This window comes from Kogia breviceps, chromosome 2, assembly GCF_026419965.1.
Source record: "Kogia breviceps isolate mKogBre1 chromosome 2, mKogBre1 haplotype 1, whole genome shotgun sequence".
NCBI lineage: Eukaryota > Metazoa > Chordata > Mammalia > Artiodactyla > Physeteridae > Kogia > Kogia breviceps.
In genome coordinates, this window is record NC_081311.1 from 153,177,353 (window position 1) to 153,200,553 (window position 23,201).

The 23,201-nt window shown below is 33.8% G+C and overlaps 1 protein-coding gene across 2 annotated transcripts in view; it reads left to right on the forward strand.

Moving 5' to 3' along the window:
• The window catches only part of ZNF804A (zinc finger protein 804A), a 320,414-nt gene that overhangs the window by 166,430 nt on the left and 130,783 nt on the right, over positions 1–23,201 (forward strand). The gene's annotated exons all lie outside the window — the stretch shown is intronic.

Genomic DNA, 23,201 nt, shown 5'->3' on the forward strand with positions numbered 1-23,201 from the left:
CTACTATTTGCTGAGCATTGTTCTCAGTGCTAGGAATACAATGGCATACAAAACATACAAAAACTCTTTACAATTCTGGGTTTAAAAGATTACATCATATAAGGTAATACAAGTTACAAAGAAAAAAAAGTCAAGGAACGGGGGTCTGATTTTCTTTTCTCACCGATACTCTATTTCACAGGGTATCATCTACCGCCAACAAGTCTAAAAAGTCTTATTTCCAAGAACAGTTAATTTATTCAATCATTTATTTGTCTGCTTATTTATTAGCTTTTGTATTAGACATGACTGCTTAAGGGCATGACCATTTAAAGACAGGACTAGGCTTTCGTGTTGGATGCCTCAGTTTCGTTTTATGAATTGTTTTGTGAGCCCCGCAGAAACTGCCTAAAAAATATTAATACTTCACGTGAATGACAATAGTTTAATGAAAGAGCCATACTTTTAAAACTGTAAATATATTAGCCAAGATATAGGTAATCCCCAGGAAAATGGCATAATTAAAGAGGAGAAAGACTTAGAATTAACTGGAAGATAGGTCCTTTAGCTGAATATCCCTGGCTGATCCCCAGAAAGCAAGGAATGCAAAAAGATGTGTATAGTTGTAGTAAAGAAACATGTGGAAGACCCTAATCATAGCTAAAATGATGTTCATTTATTTGACTGATAAATTGCTTAATTTTCAGGCTACATCTGAAACATCTTGTTTATCAAAGATCTTTTAGAGATGATCCCTTCATAAAACACTAGGGCTGGGTGATAGTGGAAAAGTGAGGTATGATTCTTACCAAATAATTTTGTCATCTACTTGGAGAGAGAAACTTATGAATAAAGTGTTTATACAATATAAGTAAATTAATATGAATTAAAATGAGCATACATGCAAAGAAGGAAATTATTTTGTTCTGAGGTGTTTTTAAAGAAAACCTTTGAAGAAGTAAACTGGTACATAAATCTGGACTTAAAGAATGATTTTTTTTCTGTTGGCAGGGAAAAAGACAATTTGAGACTTTTGTAATATCACATTTTAAGAACACCAACAAATCATTGAATTTTCAAACTGTGAGGAGATAGTAAGGGGAGAGACTGAGGGTGTCTGAGAATGTTAAACAAGAGAAAACTAAAAGGAAACCAAGTAATTATATCAAGTATTTGAAAGCTTCCTATGCAGGAGGAGAAAGAGGTTGGTTTTTAGAGATCAGAAAATAAATGAACATTTAACAGGAATAGATGAAGGCTCAAATATTGAAATTTTATCTGCACCAATCAGAGTTCTTATTTATAAGCAATAAATACTGATTCTAACCTAAGCAGGAAAAGGAAATTAATGGGAATACAAGAGGTAGCTAATAGACTTGGAATAAAGAAGAGGATAGAAAACTGGAAGGAATGAAGGAAAAATCAGCCTAAACGTCTAGTTATAAGGCTGCACATTACCATGCTGCCAAGAAACTTTTGGACAGTACAGCTGCAAGACACTTGACACTGCTGCTGCTGGTGTTTCCTACGCCACACTGCCACTTTAGAGAACAATTTCTGAAATGTCCCTGCTTCTTTGAGGTGTCATTTAAGAAAGAGTCAGTGACTTATAGGTGGTGGTATTTAACTGTCTTAGTTCAAGTCAAATGTATATTCGTCTTTTAAAAAGAATCATAGAATGTTTGAGTCTCTCGAAATTACAACCTAAAGGATTTTTTTTTACTAAAAAAATTGCCTTTTGGAATGGTCTCAATCACTTACAACTAAATAATCTCCATACATTGATGCAAGCCAGTGAACTCATAAATGTGTTATACCTATGAGATTAGTGAATGGTCTATAAGATGTCCTTCCTAAATTATACATAAAATTTTGGAAATATATGTATGTGTTCTAAATTCTATCAAACGCTAAAGGAAGGCAGTGATCCATTAAGTATAACAAGTATTTGTTTATGTTAATTTGTTATTAATCATGATCTTTCAATTCCAAATTCAAGTTTTTTTCTAACCAAGAAGGGAATGAAATCACTAATGAATATTCACAATGTAATAATATAACGAATGAGTCAAAAGCTCACAGTTGCAGGGGAGCAAGTTGCAAGCGTATCTATTTAGCTGTTAAATTGCTGTGAAGGGAGTCCAGACATTTTTTTGCTCTTTTTCAATCAGAAATGTTATTTTTAGCCATTGAATCATTAGAGTATGTTAAAATTTTATTATATCATATAAGTTAAAATGTTGTCTTTTTAAAATGTGTATGAAATTATGCCTTCTGGCTAAGTATTTATCAAGTCTTTCCATTTATCTCAATTCTTATGCCTGCTATCTAGATCTAAGTTGCTAGGGGTTAAATGGTGTCCTCCAAAAAAGACAGGTTGAAGTCCTATGCCCCGGTACTTCAGACTGTAACCTTATTTGGAAATAAGGTTTTTAGAGAGGTTCTCAAGTTAAAAGGAGGACATGAGGGTGGGTCTTATTTCAATATGACTAGAGTCCATATAAAAACTGGAGACATATGGTAGTTCTATTTTTAGATTTTTAAGGAACCTACATACTGTTTTCCATAGTGGTTGTATCAATTTATATTCCCATGCTGGAGGGTTCCCTTTCACCACACCCTTTCCAGCATTATTGTTTCTAGATTTTTTGATAATGGCCATTCTGACCAGTGTGAGGTGATACCTCATTGTAGTTTTGACTTACATTTCTCTAATAATGAGTGATGTTGAGTATCTTTTCATGTGCCTCTTGGCCATCTGTACATCTTCCTTGGTGAAATGTCTGTTTAGGTCTTCTGCCCAGCAATCCCACTACTGGGCATATACCTTGAGAAAACCATAACTCAAAAAGAGATATGTACCACAATGTTCATTGCAGCACTATTTACAATAGCCAGGACATGGAATCAACCTAAATGTCCATCAACAGATGAATGGCTAAAGAAGATGTGGCACATATATACAATGGAATTTTACTCAGACATAAAAAGAAACAAAATTGTTATTTGTAGTGAGGTGGATGGACCTAGAGTCTGTCATACAGAGTGAAGTAAGTCAGAAAGAGAAAAATACCATATGCTAACATATATATATGGAATAAAGATGTAGACATAGAGAATGGACTTGAGGACACGGGGTGGGATGGGGAAGCTTGGGTGAAGTGAGAGTAGCATCGACATATATACACTACCTAATGTAAAGTTAGCTAGTGGGAAGCAGCAGCATAGCACAGGGAGATCAGCTCTGTGCTTTGCGATGACCTAGAAGGGTGGGATAGGGAGGGTGGGAGGGAGGCTTAAGAGGGAGAGGATATGGGGACATATGTATGCATATGGCTGATTCACTTTGTTGTACAACAGAAATTAATACAGTATTGTGAAGCAGTTATACTCCAGTAAGGATCTATTAAAAAAAAAAAAGTGGAGACAGACACACACAGTGGCAAGACAATGTAAAGACCACCATGGGATGACAGAGGCCAAGATTAGATTGATGCAGCTACAAGCGAAGAAACACCAAGGATTTCTGCCCATCACGAGAAGCTGGGAAAAGGCAAGGAAGGATTCCATACAGAGTCTCAGAGGAAGCACTGCTCTATAACATCTTGATTTCAGAATTCTAGACTCTAGAACTGAGAGACAAGACTTTTCTGTTGTTTTAACAGGTTATTGTATTGTGTTACAGCAGCTCTAGAAAACTAACAGATAAGCCATCAGGCCATCACTGTTTCTAACTTGGATTATGCAATACTTGACTGCCAAGTACTATTATAAGGCTGTGCCATGCATATCCCTAGGAGCAGCATTCACATAGATTGCCAAAGCAATATTGCCCAGTAGTACTGTGCTATGCAGAATCCACCACATATGCAGACTCCTTTCTGCTCTCCTAGCCTGAATTAGGTAACTTTCCTCCGAATTCCAATTAGGAATCTACGCATCTTACATTTATCCCATTTTATTGCAACTTTTTATTAATTTATCTTTTTCCCTCACTGATTTTGAGTTAGATGAAGGCAGGGACATATTTGCCTTTTACAGGGTATATATCCTGGGGATATCTGAATTATCTATTTAATAAACAAATGACAAAATCATATTATCATAAGTTTACTTCTTATATTAGCCATTTAGTTTAGATAAGTAGCTTATTTTGCTAGTATAAAATGCAACATAATACTATTTATACCATATATATAACAGTAATTCTCTTTAAAATCAAATATGTTTAGTAAATGACTTCCAGAAAGGAAATGCATTTTGAAATTAAGGAATTCTCATATATTAAACAATAGTTTGGTATCTGGAGAAGCTGGATTCTTTTTGACTGCAAATATTCAAGTTGTGGGCATTTAAAAGATATGTTGAATTTGAAATATAGCAAGCAAATCACTAAAAATAAGGTAATAATACTCAAGACTAAAATTTATTTTTCATATTTGAATAGTGCTAGCTGTTGGTTTTCAGTTTGGGAAAATGTGATGACAATATAATAGTTACTAAATGGTATATATTGCATATGACCTTTAATATCTTCTTAGGAAACAGTTTATATATACAGTAAATATATACAGTATATTCTAAATTGCCCAAAGTAGACAGAGAAACAAGAAATGATTGCTCATAAAGCTATAATTTTATAAGATCTGTTTTCAATTAAGATGTCAGGCAAGACTTATCAATAGCAAGATTGAATTGAATTTAAAACTAGAAACAAACACTCCTATAAAATTTTTGAAAATTCTTGAAATTTTCTGAAAATCTAGAGTAATTAACAATATATATAGTTAAGATGAGAAGCAGGATATACGATTTACCAAGAAGTGAGGATATAGTCAAGATATAGTCCATATATTTACCAAGAAGTATAGGATATAGGGTCTCAATCCAGAAGGAAAAAGAGTAAAGCTACTAAAACTTTTTGGTAATTAGAGTAAAACTGCTTGAGGATGTGTAGTTGACAAATTATTTCTCATAACTTATTATCATTATAAAGTAGATGAAGTTATAAAATTAATAACTCACCATTTCAAAAGTATTTATAATAATGTTTCTTTTTATAGTTATGGTAATTTAAAAAAAATAAATACTGTAGTTGTACATGTTAACTATCCAAAAATAATATAATATTGAATAACAATTTAACTAAACCATAAATGTAAGCATACTGTGTCTAACCAAAGTAGAAGTTAAAAACATACAGAATAGGTAAATTATAAAATTGTATATAACTAAGTTAAACAACTTTCAAGTAGGATGTACAAAAAAAAGAAATGGCAACTTTTTGATTAAATTTGGCAATTAAATGACTATTAAATGGCAATTAATGTTTAAACTTACACTTGTTTTCTTAATGATTATAGTTTATTTTAAAACCCTGCATTCTGGTCAATGCCATATTACTAATGAGGGAAAAGATGAAGAACACAACGCTTACCACCCTGACTCAATATATCGCCTTAATTATTGTATTTCACTGCTTTCCTGTGAAGCACATTTTCTCTAAACATCACTCTTCTGCCTTTCTCCCCTCTCATTCTCTCCAGGCCCTCTAAAATCAGGCTTTTCCCAGCCAAACCCACCACTTATTAAGCTCATTAATTACCTTTCCTGAATACTTAATGTAAGGTACCTCTCCGCCACTATCACTTTACTTTTTTTCTTCAAAGAGCTTTTGCCTTTAATTTTGTATATCTCTAATTCATATTTGTCCCCTCCCACAAAAACTGGGACTTGTTTTTCACTACTCTGAATCTATCCCTGAAACCCATAATCAGTGCTCAATTATTGTTTGAATAGTTCAGTGAATCTGTGGTATAAAATCCAATTAAATATGGAAGCTTTTGTTAAAATCAAAACACCTTTTGAATAAATAAAAACATAAAAGCCATGTTAATTTTTTCATTTTTCTGGTCACACTGAAGGTATCCTTGCTAAAATAATCATTAAACTATCTTTAGTTGGGGTTATGTGAGAGAGCATTTTGATTAGTTGGCTCTTTAGGTGTAGCCAAAAGTTTGTCTAAATTGATGATTTGAATTAAAAGACTCATAAAATCAACCCAAGGAATTTTAGTGTTTCGTACTGCGTTTCTCATATTCTCTTTATGAACATTCCACCTTTATTTTCTTGAGCCATTAACCTTCAAACACAGTCGTAGGAAAAATTGTAACTTGATTTTCAGGGTTTAAACTGGACATAAGAAACTGGCCAGCAACTGGGCTTTGAACCTTCCATGAATCCGAGAGCATTCGTTAGCTATTTGTTGTATGATCCATATGCATGATTTTTCACTTCCTTTTAGAAAAGAGCCACAACCACAATTTATATAGGTACATCTACACTGCCAGGCAGAAATGTCACATCTATAAATAGACTGTACAATATAAAAGCATAAGACAATAAAGTTGTTTTCATAGCATCAAATCATTCCCTTGACACTAGTCATTTATAAATGAGTTGAAATTAAATCAATGTAATAATTTATTTTAAAAAGGTGTGTTTAATTTATGCTGTTTCAAATTTCTGAATTCTATAATTCATATAATTTATGATAGTCATTTAAAATATAACATTTCCAAGGAAATTTTAAAGCTACTAAAGTAAATTGGTAACATTTTTATTTAAGGAAAACAAAACTGTCAAAAAAATGTTCTTGCTTTAAGAAAATGTCTATAAGTTGAATTTGATTTTGAAAAGTCTTACAAGTGTATAAGTAAGTGATCTTAAGCCAGGTTTAGAATTGTCTGTTATCAACATATTTATAACAATATAGTTTTGTTGATGTCATTGCTTTCTGAAAATTTTTTGTAGAGAATCATGAAACGGTTGTGAATAAGCCAATTTTATCTCTTACCTCAATAGCATGTGAATAACTGACTTGGTGGAACAAGCAAACAGTACTAAATTGGAACACTCTGCTGAGCCACACTGCCACATTAGAGACCAAACCTGAAAAAGGAGTCAATTCTTACACTTCCATCACTTTCTCATACTATCGAGGAGACCCTAAAATATTTCCCACCAATAATAGTGCCCGTAGGTCTCTGTGTATTTACCACTTTCAAGTAGAGTTATGTATCTGTTGTTATTTTCTACTGAAACATTACTTAGAAAAATCAATATGACACTTGCCTCTATGTTATTTGTCTAGAGCAGCAAAACAAAATTCTTCTTGTAGAAATGAAATAAGAGCATGTTTCTAATTTAAAGGAAAGTGGGCCATTATTTTTCCTCCAAAATACATATCAATATACAATATATCACTTAAAAAGGATTTATACATATAAACTTGTTTATTAACTTACTGTTAAGTTCACTTTACTGGAATTCCTACATTGGTAAGTCAAAATCATTCATTGGTAAATCATTTTTCTAGTTTAATGCCAAATCACCTTTTGGTTATAAGATGGCTATTTAGAGGTTTTGAATCTTAATAGTTAATACAGTTAACATCCTGAAGCCTTTATATATCAATAGAATCATTATATCACTTAGATGATAATCCCTGGATTCTAGGACTAAACACAGATCAAAAACTGTAAATATACCCAAGAAGGTTTTTAAGATTATTTTTTTCTGATATGATTTTTGATTAGGAAATACATAAATATTGAATAGGCTAATCAAAGCTTCAATTTCAAAGTGAGTGCTTAATCTTGCCTTGGAGTACTTGGGAACTAGTAAGTTTATCCAACTAAATGCATCATATAGTGGCTATAAAATAATACCTGAGCAACCTTGACTTAATTGCCATGGAAATTTAATTTTATTCAGAAAAAACATACGCTATCTTCATGCCAGCCTTGCAGATATTTCTATTATTTGTAGTTAGAGCACTTCTGAATAACTGGTGAAAAAGGAAAAAAAAACCCCAAATCTAATCTAAGACAGGCCATGATGGCTATTTGGAAACTGAAGAATTTTATAAAGTGAAGCAAAATCTCTAGAAGAAGAGTATGTATGCTCAAAAACATGAGTAACAAAATGTAATTAGAAAAAGGGTCCTAAACAAAGACTGAAGTGGGTTTTGACTATAGCTACCATACATATCCTATAAATGTAAGTGTTAAATTGTTCTTTAATTAAGTGAAGTACTAAAGTCAATTTTACCTGTAGTCTCAGTCTTCACGTACCACACACACACACACACACACACACACACATACACACACACGAAATCGAAAGATACATAATTAGATACAGTATTATGGTAACTGAAAGTGAGAAAAACATAAAATTCATCATTATTTATTGCTGCCACTCCTTTCACTTCCTTTATTATATGAATTATCTTTATTGACTAACTAAATGAAAATAAATTATTCTCTGACTTTTTTCTGTAGGTCAATCCACTATTTCTTTTCTCAAATAAATGTTATTATAATTACAAATCACCTTTGGGGGAAAGATAATTCAAATATATATCAAAAACTTTATAACATGCTTAAATAGCATAAAATGCAGTAATTAGATCTATATATTTTAACTTATATTGCTATTAAAATTTCTATGTAAACAATCAATTCACTAAAAGATGATATTTTAACACAAATTATACAGTAGTCTATGGATTCTTAATTATCAAATTAGAAATTGATCTTTAATAATTCAGTCTTCAGTCAATCACTCTTTTTCACTTAAAGTTCAATAAAACTATTTTATAATATGGCTGATAGGTGAGACATGGTCTGTTATGTTAACAGACTCATTCTGCTTAATTGTAACTCAAAATTCTGAAGTTCAACAGAAATCAATATCTATTTAAGATGAGAAGCAGAATATAAAGTCTATTTTGAAGTAACTTAACAGTTTTGTTTCCATCTCAATCCAGAGGAAAAAAGTCCAGGGACTAGTAAAACTTCTTGGTAATCTAATTATAAGAAACAAGATATTAATGGCATGGATTCAGTGGAGGTTGGAAATTGAAGTTTGCTGAAGGCATTCTTCTAGATGTATCATGCTCACAACAAAGTTTATATTGAATTCACCATTTGCACTGTCTGATGAAATCAATCCATAGTGAGTTGCATAAAATACTTAATTTTAATTCGGAACAATTATCTTTGTTTGACAGTGACGTCAATCACTCTTTTTCACTTAAAGTTCAATAAAAACTATTTTTCAAATACTTTATTAGGGAAATGCAAATCAAAACCATAATAAGATATCACCTCACATCTATTAGGATGGCTAATATCAAGAAACAAAAACAAAAGCAGAAAGCAACAAGTGTTGGTGAGGATGTAGAATATTGGAGCTCTTGTGCACTGTTTGTGGGAATGTAAAAAAATGAAAACAGTATAGAAGTTCCTCAAAAAATTGAAAATAGAGTTACCATATGATCCAGAAGTTCCACTTCTGACTATGTGTCTGAAAGAATTAAATAATAACTATAAAAGAATTGAAGAGATATTTGCAAACTCATATTCATAGCAGTATTATTCACAATAACCAAGTGATGGAAGTGTCTGATAATGGACTGAATTGTGTTCCACCAAAATTCTATGTGTATTTGCCGCAATTTTAAAAATCAAAGAAAAAACGTTCACTTTATAACAATGCCATGCTATAAAATAAAGATCTCATTAAAATAGTTTTCATTTTTACTTTTGAAATTTAAAAGAGAAATGATAATTTAAGTCATAAGGAGTCAAAAACACTTTATTTGAAACATAAGGAACTGTAAGGAGTCCACCTTGTCCAAAAGTTCAAACCTTACAGAAAATCAAAGGGGAAAAATGCAAATGGTAATTCTAAGTAATCCAACTGTTGCAAATAAATAAGGCACTTAAAAGTGGTTTCAAATGTGTTCACTACTAAACTGTCTTTTCAACTCCTTTTGGCATGTATATCAAGAGTAATTTTTTAGAAGTTATTTTCTAGTTATCATAGCCACATAAATAAACAAATATAGAACTGGCACAAAGTAATCGGTGTTACTATGCGATACATTTTAATCACACCTAATATAAAACCAATGGATTCTATAAAATATTGAAAATACATCCTTTGAAGGTCTGTAGTTGAGATTTTGACACATATTAAGGAAGGTGAAATTTAATTTCAAAGAATAATGGTTTGTAAACATTAGGGTATTATATTGCGAGTCATCTGGAGAGCTTGTTAAAGCACAGATTACTGGGCCAACACAATTTATGTTTCAGTAGGTCTGTATTTCTAAGAAATTTCCAAGTGATGCCGATGCTGCTGGTCTAGGGACCACATTTTGAGAGCCACTGTCAGAGAATATATGGAAGAATCTTAAGAGGTGGTTTTTTAGTCACGAAAATTGGAATATATCTTATAGAATTAAAATACTACAATTCTCGTACTACCGTTATCTTTATATTTACACATGAATTTAGTAATTATAATGGCATTTTATACAGATCAAATGTTCCCTAAATGATGATAAAAAGTATATAGTGCACTAATTAATGTATCCTGTAGTCTACATCATTTTAATTAATGACCTTCTTTTAACTGCATGCATATAAACACAAGATTCAAATCATCACCATGATTTACAGAATGAGGAATATGCTGTATCTAGGTTTGATGTATCAGATTTCAGCTATTGTATTCTTATTCTGAACATGCTTTTATGAAAATATTTATAGTACTTCCATGCCTTGAGTAGAGGGTAGGGATATTTCTCCCATCACATTGCCTCTGCTTCACAGTCACTAAATGTTCCTTCCAGTTGGTAAGTGCCTAGCAGGGAATGACCTAAACTATTTGTGCACATTCTCATTGCAAGGCTCTTGTCTTCTTCCTTTAAGGAATGAACACACTGCTACCATCTGGTTTAAGGACTATCTATTAATTTTATGACTAAGAAATGTGTGACCCACTTGCTTGAGCACTTAGGAAAGCTACAATAATAAAGTATGTGGTAGTTTTTATACTTCCTTTTTCTTTCATATTTAGAATGCAACTACTTCTCAAACACAAACTGTCAAGAGTACTATGAAACACATATTCTGGTATAATTTGAAAAACTATCGATCTAAATTTAAAATTTTATGAGATAGAATGGGTTATAAGATTTTCACAAATTGGTGAGAAATAATTTCAGTAAACTTAGTTGCAATGGCATTAGTATACTGTTGTTGTTCTCCCTTTAGAAGTACTTTTTTAAAAGTACATGGAGAGGGAAAATGACTAACTGTGTGAGTAGTTTACTTATTTAATAAATATTTATGTTGTTTTTGAAGCCATTGTATGAGAGATGCTAAGTATATAGGTGTAAAAAAAGCAGACAAAATTACTATCTCAAGAAGCATATATTTTTAGTAGAGGAAGATAAATAATAAACAAGTTAATATGAAAAATGTCAGAGAATTAAAGTAGTATAATGTGAAAACAAGTTATTTAGTAGGAACTATAGATTTCCATTGCCAAATATCTAAAATTGTGCTTATCTGGGGAAAATAAAAAAGGTAAAGCAACTGAAAGTTTTTGACTCTCATGGTGAGAGTATAACTACTGTGGAAAACTTTGGCAGTGTCTAAAATTCTGAATGTATGAATACTCTATATTCTATGACCCAAAAATCCCATCTGTAGGTGTACGCAATAGAAATATATGTGTGTTTGTGTCTATTACATCCAAAGACATGTATCTGAATAAGAATGCTCAGAGCAGGATAACTCGAACACTGGAAAAAGCTCTCATTTAAATGTTTTAAAAAGTATATAAATTATGGTATATTCACACAGTGGAGCACTATACAGTAATGAAGATGAACAAAGTAATGCTACACACAAGAAAATGCCACACAACCAAGATGTTGGGGATGGGAAACCAGGCACAAGGGTATTTATACTCATTCCAATTATATATATTTAAAATAGGCAGTACTATTTCAACATGTTAGAAATGAAGGTGCTGGTTACCTTTGGGAATGGGGCTGTAGTGCCTGGGAGGGGAAAAAGGAATCTTCTCAGATAATGGTGTTATTAGTGATCTGTTGCTATATAACAAACCACCACAAACTTAAGTGGCTTAAAAAAAAAACCACGTATTAAATATCTCAGTATCTGTGAGTCAGGAGTCTGGCAGGGTTTAGTTGTGTTTTCTGCTTCAGGATGTCATGAGGCTGCAATCAAGGTGTCAGCTGAACTGAATTCTCATTTGTAGGATCAACTGGGGAAGAGTCTACTCTCAAGCCCACTCAAATTGGCAGCATTCAGTAGTTTACAGTTGTAGGACTGAGCCCCTCAGCTCCTACAGAGCCTGTAGAAAATAAGAAAACTTTAACAAGATAGAGTCTTATATAACATGATATAATCAGTGGAGTGATACCTCATCATATAAGCCATAACATGTAACCAAATTGCGAATCATGTCCCATGCCCTTTGTCCTATTCTATTGGTTATCAGCAAGCCAAATGTCTCACTCACTTTCCAGAGGAGGGGGGATACACAAAAGTGTGAACACAAGGAGATAAAATCATTGGGAGACAACTTAGGGTCTGTCTGCTCGATGAGATGTTCTATTTCTTGATGTTTTTTGTTATTTTCCTTTATTGTATAAAAATACAAGGTATTATAATTACTTCAAAATGTAACTTTGTTTTTTTTAAACAACACTTTATTGAGATGTAACTCACATAGTATTCACAGATTTGTGCAGTCATAACCACAGTCAATTTTAGGACATTTTCATCACCCCCTCAAAAACATGCAAACCCAGCATCAGTCATTCTTTTTCCTCTCTCACCTCAGCTCTTAGGTACCACTATTCTATTTTCTCTCTATAGATTTGCCTATTCTGGACTTTTCATGTTAATTGAATTATACAATACATTGCCTTTAGTGATTTGCTTCTTTCACTTCTCTTAGTGTTTTCCAGGTTCATCCAGGCTGTAGTATTTATCAGGCCACCATTCCTTTAATATAATAAATATTATATTTACATATAATAATATTACATCAGGGCTTCCCTGGTGGCGCCGTGGTTGAGAGTCCGCCTGCCGATGTAGGGGACAAGGGTTCTTGCCCCGGTCCGGGAAGATCCCACCTGCCGCGGAGCGGCTGGGCCCGTGAGCCATGGCCGCTGAGCCTGCGCGTCCGGAGCCTGTGCTCCGCAATGGGAGAGGCCACGACAGTGAGAGGCCTGCGTACCGCAAAAAAAAAAAAAAAAAAAAAAAAAAAAAAAAAAAAAAAAAACACATTAAATAGATATATCAGATTTGTTTTTATATCATCAGCTGGTAGATATTTGTGTTGTTTCCTCTTTGGGGCTATTATGAATAATGCTGCTATAACATTTATGTACAAGTTGTGTGTGTGTGTGTTTGTGTGTACATATTTTTCTTGGGTATTTTGCTAGAAGTGGAATTTCTGAGTCAAATGGTAAAGCTGTGTTTGAACTTCTGAGGAACTATCATACCATTTTCAAAGTGGCTGCATCATTTTGCATTCCCACCAGCAATATGCAAGGTTTGCAATTTCTCCATATCCTTGACAACATTTGTTATTATCTGTCTTTTTGGTTATAACCATTCTAGTGGATGTGAAGTGACTCTCATTGTGGTTTTAATTTGCATTACACTTATGAGTGATAATTTTTTTATACGGATGTGTTTACTAAGTGAACATTCATTGAGCTATACCCTGTGATTTATCTACTTTTCTGTGTGCTGTTATTCAACAGGTTATTTTTAAAAGTGTTGGTGGTGCTGCACTATGATGTGCAGAGGAATAGAAAATTACAATTCCTCTGACCCAGTCCGTATGGATGTAAAGCAGTTATTTCAGTTCATCTTGGCTGTGCCATCAATTCTCCTAACAACAGCCAACAACATTATCTCGCCTGTGCAAAGTGAATACACTAATTCAAATGCAAATCTTGGTGAATCATTGCCCCTGGTCTCTATTCCAATTGATGATCCAGCAAAACAGAGAAGTAGAGATAGATATAGAGATAGATAGAGAGAGATAGACATAGAGATAGAGATAGAGATAGACATAGAGATAGAGATAGAGATAGAGATAGAGATAGAGATAGAGATGTGTCTGGGTATATGTATGTGAGAGAGAGAGGAGAGAGAGAGGACAGAAAGAGAGGAGAAAGAGAAAGAGACAGAGACAGAGAGGGAACTGGTACCTACATCATTACCTATCATCTAGTAATAATCAGGAGGGGAAACCAAGTAACTGATCAAGACTTATAACTGTAACAATGTAGTCTGCAAGCAAGCAGAAAACACCTTATCTAGGTTTAGTATTAAATGTTAGCACAAAGTCCAGAGGAAAATGGCAGAATTTAGGGAAATATTGATCATTCAGTTCATATGTACATATTGAATCTGCATAGAAAGCTGTATCAATAAAGGTGAGGAAAATACTTACATGGTCTGCCATAGTTCATAGATATTTATTCAGAGCTCTCCGTGCAATCAACTTTTCTGAAACCTTGATGCTTTGATGTAATTCGGGTATTAGGTAAATGTTAGGAAAGTACTAACTACTTTTTCTTAAAGTAAATGCTAAATTTAATTCTGTGGCTTTGCTGGTGATAGCTAAACTGTTTTTTGCTGATGAATCTTAAAAGTAATAAAAATATACATAATTAACATCTACCACAAGGTAATTGGTAAAATATATAATGCAGTGACAACTAATGTCAAGGTTAGCAAATGAAAATCATGTATACAAATATGTCTTGCTCTTGTGTACATAAAGGAAGAACGTATAATGTTACAATATGCTTTTTTTACTGGGAGTATATAGGATTGTGTTTTGAAAATATTTCTTTCTTTGTGGATAGTTCTCAGGGATAAGAGAAAAAAAAAATCTTGCCAGAAAAGAAGTGGAGAAAGTAGAACTTTTAAAGTTTATGCTTTATTGGTTTGGTCCGAGATTGTGAAAGGGGAATCTTTCATCCTTAACACATGCTTGGACTTCAGCACATCTATTCTTCTTTAACACATCTGTGGCAAAAATGTACTCTTTTATATTGATACCTCTCTCCAGGTTCATTCCTGCAGTTCATGAAGGTAGTTTACATGTTAAGATGAATAAACAGCACATATCATTTCATCATTTATGATGTTTTTTTGAAGAAGGATAAGTTCTATTTTAATTCCTTTATTCAGAATACTTGCTCTAAGGGCAGATCTTACATCTGATCTCAGCAATATATTTTTGCCTCATTTGAGGTGGTGGTAGTGAAAGAGAAAAGGGTCAGTGATTATAAAGATGTGTGGAGAAAATCAGAGTGAGAAAGTTAACGCGTGCAGCATGTGCCTGCTGGATGTCAATAATATCATTAGTGATCCTTAAACATGACCTATAATCAAAAAGAAAGTGACTACACACTATGAGGTAAGGGATTGATTACTCTCTCTCTTTTTCTCCTTAATACCAGATTTTATGTTTTTACATTCTACATGAAAACAAAATAAAAGCAAAATAAAAATCTATTTATTTGTTTTACAACAGAATTGCCTTACTACCTGGGAAAGAATGATTTTGAGATAGTTATTTTAATCTGCATTTCCAAGTATTTCCTTCTGATCTATTGTAAAAAATTATGTAAATATGTAATTATGAGCATGTTTAATGTGTACAATTTCCTCAGAAATCTCTAAAATCATTTTTGAGCCTTTAGGAACTCTAAATATGTATTTAGGCAAAATTTCTAAAATATCGTTCAAATTTATAAACAGCTCACTGAGAACTCATAGATTCTTTTGAAAAATCAAGTTGGTTATGATTATCTTAAGAAAGAGAGGTTATCTACCCAATTTGGAAAGCCATGATATGAAACCATGATAACAACTAAGAAAGCAGAGACTCTAATTTTCATAAAATAGGGCCAAGTGTAGTGACAGTCATTTGGAAGTAACGTCACAGCTTAGATAGTGAAACCATGTTATTCTCCACATTAATCTTAACTGCCAGCTATGAGGCTGTACAGTGGAGGCTGACATTCTTGGGTCCTAAACTCCTACTTTAGAGAAAACAGTGTTATCCTATATGAATGTCATACAATCACCAACTCCTGAGTTGGTTTTGTAAATGTTTGTACAAGGAACTTCTCTTCTTTGGGAGTTAGGAATATTGGTAAAAAAAAAATTGTTCTCCTTTCCATATTCTCAGATAACTTCGCTGATGCTATTCTCTATAATTTAATTGTCCACAGAAGCTTGAATGCTTAGTTATTTATAATGACATGGTGAAGGGTTTGTACTGCTAAAGCAATTTTTAGCCATGAAGCAAGATAAAATTGCACTAATTCGGGGCTTCCCTGGTGGCGCAGTGGTTGAGTCCGCCTGCCGATGCAGGGGACACGGGTTTGTGCCCCGGTCCGGGAGGATACCGCGTGCTGCGGAGCGGCTGGGCCCGTGAGCCATGGCCGTTGGGCCTGCACGTCCGGAGCCTGTGCTCTGCAACGGGAGAGGCCACAGCAGTGACAGGCCCGCATACCACAAAAAAAAAAAAAAAAAAAAAAAAATTGCACTAATTCTCACTACCAAAAATGAAGATGGGTAAATGGCATGGATAATAGATGTTTGGCTATGAGAGCAAATCTTTACTTAGATAGATATTAGTATTTCATGGATGAGTCATCAAATGAAAAAATTGTAAAACTTTAACAACCCTCCAGAATAATTTTTTTGGAAATATTATTACATCTCATCATAAATATTGATGGTGTTTACAAAATTGATAGAACTAGCATTGTTCTTTTTTCTACAAATATTTATTAATCATCTTCTCTGTGCCACGTACTATTTTAGACAACACTGAAAATACAGTAGGAAAATAAAGAGAAAATATGTTTATGCTCCAAAGTGGTTTACTTTTGGGGGGTGAGGAAAACAGTTAAACAACAAGTAAATAAATATACACACAAATGGGGAAATATACAGTAATATGTGCAATAAATAAAATGAAACAGGGTTCTGTGATAGAAAGTGCCTAGTGGATACATAATAGTTCACAAAAGGTTTATTTGAGAGAGGAATAAGGAATCAGGCGTTGAACAAGTATTGGAATGGGAAGAAGAACCAATATAGAATGAGTTAATAGTAGCTTGGAGTAGCCGAGATGGAGACATTCTAAAAATTTTGTTTGTAATTTTGTTCTATTAACAAGCTCTTGTCATTCTGAGTGAAAAGATGACACTTTTGAGGTCCAAGTTTTGTTGGCTGTTTTATATAAACCTCATTATTTTTTATAAACCTCTATATAAAAGCTAGTTCTTTAGAATGAGTAGTTATTTTCTCCATTTGTCAAAAAAATTATTCACACCTCTTGAAATAAGGTATCTTTGAGATACACACCTTCCAATATCATAAAAAGCAGCAAAAGTCACCTGAGGATTATCTAGGAAAATGTAATTATTTCACTCATTATTACTGTGGATTAAAGGCTCCAGACTTAGTGAAGCTGTATACTAATTTGACTATTGCTCCAGATCGAACTGATAACCCCAGAGATTAGAGTTTATGGCTCTATTGGACATTACCCAGTTATTCTAAAATTGCCTAGCTTTGTAAATGCTGTTTGGACTGTTTTTAACATCTGTTTCCCTGATTAATTAATGAGTAGAAAACTTCTTTGACATGTTTATTTTATATTGGAGTTGGATTGATGGTTTTAACTTTTTAAAAATTACATTTTGATATGTGAGACACAACTAAATCTTGGTTGCTATGTCAACAGTATCCATAGCTCTCTCCTTCCTTTCTTATCCTGATGTGAGAGAAAGCGGAGAACTTCTCTGATCTAAGAATTATTCCAGCATGTTTGTAAAAAATGTTTTCATTTTCATTCCATTTGCTGTATGATTTCATGGGACATCCTCATTACCCAAAAGGCACCTCCTAGTTCTTTCACCCCCGAAACTGTAATAAAGTCTGTTTCTGCATTCTCAGTCACCCATTCACATAATAGCCAACTGGACCCACAGATGTACTAACTCAGAAATCTTAAAGTCATTCATTCTAGTATCTGATAACAAGTTCTTATCCTTCATAGTCTCAGTTTATAGTGCCACTGTACCTGTTTCGGAACCTCGGAAAGACTTTTACACCTTAATATTTTCCTTCTAGATTATTGACTCCCTTTTACCCTTTCTGCTGTGTTTTCTTTGTCTACATGGTTGAAATGACTTGATGAAGTGTCTGAACTGCTTTCTCACAATCACCTTAATTCCCTCCCTTGAACTTGTATCTTGGCCCCATACCAGCCAACAAGATCCTAATCCAAAATATTTATGTATTCACTTTGTTTACTGCTATGTAAGCCCTAGTTTAAAAACAAAACAAAAATTTTAAAAAAACAACCTCATACAACTATAATTAACTTATTTGATTAGACGAGAATCCAAATAAGAGCCATGTATTTGTTTATATGTTTCTAAAGTTTGTTTTAATCTATAGTTTCACTCTCCATCTTTCCCTTTTCATTACAGTTTATTTGTTGAATAATTTCATAAAACATATTTTATCTTTGAGTTATTTGTAGTACAGAGTTTCCCATCATCTTTTTTCTTTCTTTTTGAATGCCTTCCTATATTTCTGTGGTGTTGTTTAACGTGGTCCCCTGTTCACTGTGTTGCAAATTGGATGTGAAGGCTTGCAGTTCAAAACTACTTCATTGATGTGTCTTCCATTAGGAGGCACCTGGATGGTGTCTGTCTTTCTGTGTTGTTTTACCCATTCATGAGCACTGTCTAAATATACCAATTAATTAGAGGTTTCAGAATGGTAATACTCTAGTTTTACCATCACTTCCTCATTTATTATTTGGAATACTTTTAAAAAGTAAACTTTCTTCACTAGCTGTTTTGTTACCTAGAGGCAGTTCATATAGGAAAGGCAGAATAAATGCAACATTTTCCCCCTTTATTTACCAGTTTCCAGATTTATTATTTGGTTCCCTTACATCCTTCAAAGGGGATGATGGGGCTGTGTGTGTGTGTGTGTCATTATGAACTCATGAATTTGTACATATTTGATATGTCAAAATCCACTGAAGTTTTTACACTCATTTAAAAAATCTCTGGCCAGTGGAAGACTCTTTAAAATGGATGCTGAATTTTTTGACATGACCCTGGTAGTATTTTACAGCTTTCCTGCTTTCTGCTATTCTAGTATACTACAGATTCATTTTGAGGTTATTATTAATGGAAATAACGTTTAGAGACCACAATCTGGGACTTCAGTGTTGCTGATTGCTACTGGATTTTTTTTTTTAATGTTTCTAGGCTTTAAAATGGGCAGAGTTAGCATATATGTTTTATTTGGTTTCTTTTTGAAAATTAAATACAGTGTAAATCACGCTGATAACTCTAATTCAACTTCAGAACTGCAGACCTTAACGTCACAGAACTTAAATATTCAACATTAGCTGCAAAACTCTGTTAAAGCTTCACAAAGTAAAATATGTAAACTTATAATAAAATTAGTTTTCTCTAATTTGAGGGAGGAGAGTATCTAATTTTAGGAAAAACTGATACCCACTTCTTTTTAAAATTTCCCTTTGAAAAAGAAATATTTTCAAAATCTCATCCAGTCATTTCCCTAAAAATGTTGTTGATGAATTGATTAAAACAGTAGCTAAAATCTTTGAGTATATTCAGTGAGCATTAAAATACAATAGACTAAACAACATATTGTGGTGTATGTGATTAATAATTCATTTACAAAATTATAATCAAAGTCCTGTGTTTTAAAGGATTATGTTAGCTTCTCTAGCGTGACTTTTCCCCTGCAGTTTAGAGGAATCTACATTCGAATAAAAAATATGCACCCCTTGCTTCTGACTAATTCTAACATTATGCTGCCAAGCAACTATGTTAAATCTCCCATGACTCCTGAGTACGTTCTTGCTTTGCCTTCAGATAAAAAGCTTTTGACATGAACAAATGAGTGGTGGATCCTTTTTGTTATAATGATTTGTTACTTTCACATTATATACTTTTCTCATTCGATAAATATTATTGAGCACATAACTTCCAGGAGGCACTGTTCTAGAGGCTAAGAAAATTGTAGTAAAGAAGACTAATAATATCCCACCTTCTGTTGTGCTTACACTGTAGTGATGAGAGAAAGTCCATCAACTAACGCATATGTGTCAGATGTTTATAAGATAAAATAGAGCAGAAAAAGGGAATGAGAGGGACTAGGTTATGGTTGTTACTATAGATGGAGTGCCAGGGAACACCTGCTGTTTGCACCACCTTCATAATTCTGACACCATTTTTTAAAAATCTCAAAATTGGCAAGAGTCTTTGCTAATAGCTAGGATCCCTGCTAGTTAATGAGAAACACTATGGCTAGAAATTACCTTTCAAAGTGAAACCTGCTTCTAAGGCCACACGAGACTTTCTATAATAGTGTGCTTCTACATATAGTCATTGCACAAACATTCCTTGGTACGTGTGCTGGGCACTGTGATTGATGCTGGAAGTACAGAAGAAAACAATATAAACCTTAAACTTAGGAAGTTCAGGGACCGAACAGTTTGGACAGAGCTTCACAAAGTTGGCATGTACATCTCAGCATCCCAGGACTACTGAATCAGCACCTTTGGGAAAGGGGTTAAGTCTTCTACATTTCAAAGTCCCTGTAGGTTATTTGGCTGTGGAGTCAGAGTTAAGAATGAATAACCAGGAGAGGAATAAAATAGTAAATTTCAATTTCAGCATCTACCAACACAATTTCACCAGTGTTTCTCACTTGTAGTTCCTAGGGCTACCATAAGACATCATTCTCCTTTCTGCTGCTCTTCCAAAAATATCCTGGTGGTTTTCAGGTCACTAGAATGTCATATTCTGAAGCTGCAAATGAGAGTTGTATAGGCAGGCTTTCCTGGTGTTGACAGGACAACCTGTGTGGCTCTGAAATCAGATTGGCCTTTCATCTGTGGTTACTGGGCCACAGACAACTTCTACTGCCACTCTTTGCTTTCATTTTGGTTTTTTTTCAAGCAAAATGTTTAGTATCATAGCTACTGATTTATTTATTTATTTGTTGTGGGTTTTCTCTTTTTACTGAGATTCTTCCACAAGTGTGAGGAAGAATGACTCCCCATGATGTCTACCTCTTAATTCCAAGAACCTATGAATATGTTAGGTTACCTGGCAAAGGGAAATTAAGGTAGCAGATGGAATTAGGTTGCTAATTAGCTGACATTTAGATAGGGAGATTAGCTTGTATTATCCAGGTGAGTTCATTATAATCACAAGGGTCCTTAAATATGGAAGAGGGAGAAGAGTCAGTGTCAGAGTGATGTGAAGTGAGAAATACTTGAACAGCCATTGCTACCTTTGAAGGAATGCAGCCACAGCCAAGGAAGCAGGGAGCCTCTAGAAACTGGGAAAGACAGGAAATTAGACTCCCTGTTAGAGCTTCAACAAAAGAACACAGCCCTGCAGACACCTTGATTTTAGCCTGGTGAGACCCATTTTGGACTTCTGACCTCTAGAGCTGTAAGATAATATACTTGTGTTGCCTTAAGCTACTAAATTTATGGTAATTAGTTACAGCAGCAGATAGGAAACCAATGCAGTACCAAAGGTTTCAAGGCTCTTCGTTCTGAGAAGCAGTCTTCAGTATAAATAAATTTTGCAGTAATTTTTCCCATTAGATACAGTGGTTCCCCAGGCAAATAAGCCTCCATAGGTTCATGCTTTACCATTCTAGACATCCCCAAATGTGGATGTGTTCACAGTGTGCGTATAGCTTAGGCTGTGACATCTCCATTAAACTCGACAAAATCAAGTTTAATCCTGATTAAGAACAAGTCCAGTAAAGGGTTCCCACACAGTGTGTCAAGTTTTAGAAGAACTTGTTATATTATGTGGTATCAGAGCAAAAATTTCACACCAAAAGTCATGTTGATACCATCAAAGGTATGGACTAATCAAAGCTGCTGACAAAGCCAAGGCTAAATCATGACTGAAAGGATTTAATTCTTAGTGGAATTAGCAGACAATAGTTTATATACTGCATTTAAAAACATTTTTATTTAACTAAAATAGACTTGGATGATGATGAGGTTGGAAATTATTACCTCTGTTTTAAATGTGAAAAACTTGAAGAAGAATTCAGGAGAGTGGTTCCTGGTTTTACTTTATTTTCTATTTGTGCTTATTGCTTTCCAGAGCAAAATTAAAGCTTAATAATAGATGAGGTAATGGAATCAAAGGAAAGCAAAAAATGACTCAAAATTCAGAGGTTAAACATTGATAGGAGCCAAGGCAAACTCTGGGCAAGGTTTTAACACCAGAGCTTCTTGTACTGACTGAAGTGGAACCAAGAAAAGCCTGTTGTAGGAGAGAAACTATGCCCTTCCCCAGTAATCATGAAACCAGAAATCCAGGTCTTAAAACTTTGATATGCTTTAAAATTTCTCTTAAACGGTAGCTTAAGTGCAAAGGTAATATAATGCAAAGAGAGCTAAAAGGTAGAGATTTCAATCACAGCTCTGGCCTTCTCGCAAACACGAACTATCAATATTTTTCATTCCTTGCATCTCAAATTCCACCCTAGGAGAGGGCTGGTGTTCTGAAATTTTGAAATTTCAGTAGCCTATGCTCTTTTCAGATAAAGGTAGGAGGTGAAAAACATAAATTCCATGAAGTTTGATTGGGTAGGTGTTTTCTATGTCCTTGGCCTTCTTTTCATGAGAGTCTAGGAAATGTACAACCACTCCTCCTTGGAGATTAGTGGAAGCCCTGCTCACAGATAGTTGGATTTGACCATCAAAATATGCATTTTGTTCCCTCCAGAATTCTAACGATTTTGAGAAAATAGAAACGTAATCACAGGAAATGAACCCATGCATATGATTGTGCACTAATTTATCTTAATAATTGGGCAATTTCTATTATATTTTGATTTTGTAATGGTCCAGGTAAATGCTGCTTTATTTTCTCTGAGACACTATGCCTATGTCATATGATACCTCACTTGGGCAGTAAGGGACAACTGGCTATGCTTTTCCTTAGGAGGGAATAACTGTTAAATAATATTTAACACATGCTTAATTTGTTTATATTTTCCTACAAAATTGCACCTTAAAAAAATGATAAAGTACCACTTCAGTAAATTTCAACTATTAATGATTTGTGATAATACCACACTGGTTTAAGTACTCATTCTGCTTTAAGGAAAAATTTTAAAATATTCTCTGGACCTTTGTGTTATCTACGTTTCTATGGGTACCACACTACACCTTGGCTGCCTGGAGTTGAG